Here is a 1,859-nt window from a genome sequence, read left to right as displayed (position 1 = left end):
TCGGCCTTTTGATTGTGCCATCAGCCAGTTGCAGCAACATTGAGGTCGGTCTAGCTCTACCAATGCCCAGTTTTGTATAGATTGCCAAGGTTATCAAGTTTATACTGGCTCCTAAGTCACACAGTGCTTTAGCAAAAGCATAACTCCCAATGGTGCATGTGATAGTGAAACTACCTAGATCAGACACCTTTTGAGCCATAGGCCTTGTCACTACCGAGCTGGAGGTCTGCGGTACAGTTACCATGGACAGGTCCTGGAAGTCAATTTTCGCGACATTGGGTCCTTCATCATTTTTGCATACCCTGGCATTTCCCTTAAGGCATCCATCAGTGGAATATTCAATTGAATTTGTCTGAGCATTTCCATGAGTTTCCTGTATTGATCATCTTTCTTTTGCTTTGCCAACCTCTGAGGGAATGGTCCAGGAATCAACCTCTGCCTACTGCTTTGTGTCTTTTCTTTGCTGGACGTTTCTTCTACCACCCATTCTGTGAGTTGTTCACCTTCCTTCTCCTTACCCTTGTCAACATGTGCTTGCTCGATTACAACCTCGGTAAGCTCTGTTGACTCATCTGTCTCTAATGTAACTGGAGTAGCTGGAGTAGTTGGCGTTGTCTCTCTCCTAGATTGAGCAACTTCTTGCTCCCTGTCTAAATCTCTCCCATTCCTGAGACTCACTGCCATGAGCGGATTTCACCCATGTTCTGTCCGCGGAGCTGACACTTGCTTTTCTTGCTCCTTTTCGACCGTGCTATCCTCCGATTGGCCTTCCACGCTCCATATTGACTCCAAAACACTCTTTATCTTCCTCCTAGTTCAGAGTGGCTCCTGCAAACGTAAAACTCTTAATTAGAGTATTTTGTTATCTTTTAACATTCAAACATTGATAAAGTGCGGCCAAATTAGAATGTAAATAGTATCTAACTTGCATAATTATCGTCTACTATCCGTAAGCATGCTACTACTTTTTCAAAAAAATGTAGAAGCCAAAAATTAGTAAATATATTTGATATTCTATCATACTAAATGAGTTACAAACTAAAATCACAATGTACAGATATTGCAAAAAGACGTTACGTAGCATTGGAAGCGGTAAATAGGCCCAAATCTTTGGAATGGGGTCATAGATTTCCTCCCATAGTAGATGCCTCATACTTCTCTAGTTCTCTTAAATAAAATTGGAAATCATAATTGTACGGATCCATCATCATAAATAAAATTGGAGAACATAGTACTCTAGTATCTAATTTGTTAATATGGAAATGTAGTTTGACATGAGCAACTTACACAAACTTATAGAAAAAGGATTAAGCAAAGAGTTTATGGAAGTTTGGGATGAGCAACTTTCAAAAAATATAGAAAATGCATTAAGCAAAGAGTCAATCGAACAGATTTATTTTATTTGACACGCTCGTTTATCTTTATACCTCATCTTCATTATATTATCATGAGTAGGCTTATCAATCAAACGGAATCTGTCAATTATGGAACTCCAAGAAAACATCAATTGCCACTATTCATGAAATAACATTCCTGAACTAATCCCAAACATAGAAACATAAGGAATTTAATTAAACATAGATAAGAAGGTTGCACGATTCGTACCTTCAATTCTTCATCTCATGATAATATTGAAAGTGATTGACTGCGAAGAGAATGACAATAACTTTAATGTAGTAACTAATTTGGAGACACCTCTTCAAATAAAAATTACACCCCTTCAAATAATTTTGATAGTTTTATTTATTGATTTTCAATAATTAGGATATTTAGGTTAATAAGAAGGATATTTTAGTAATTTAACTTTTTAGTTAAGGGCTTTCCACTTTTAATATAGTGTGTGTGTGTGTATATATATA

Source organism: Nicotiana attenuata, chromosome 1 (genome assembly GCF_001879085.1).
Source record: "Nicotiana attenuata strain UT chromosome 1, NIATTr2, whole genome shotgun sequence".
In the NCBI taxonomy this organism is placed as follows: domain Eukaryota; kingdom Viridiplantae; phylum Streptophyta; class Magnoliopsida; order Solanales; family Solanaceae; genus Nicotiana; species Nicotiana attenuata.
Note: the sequence above shows the minus strand (reverse complement) of the source record.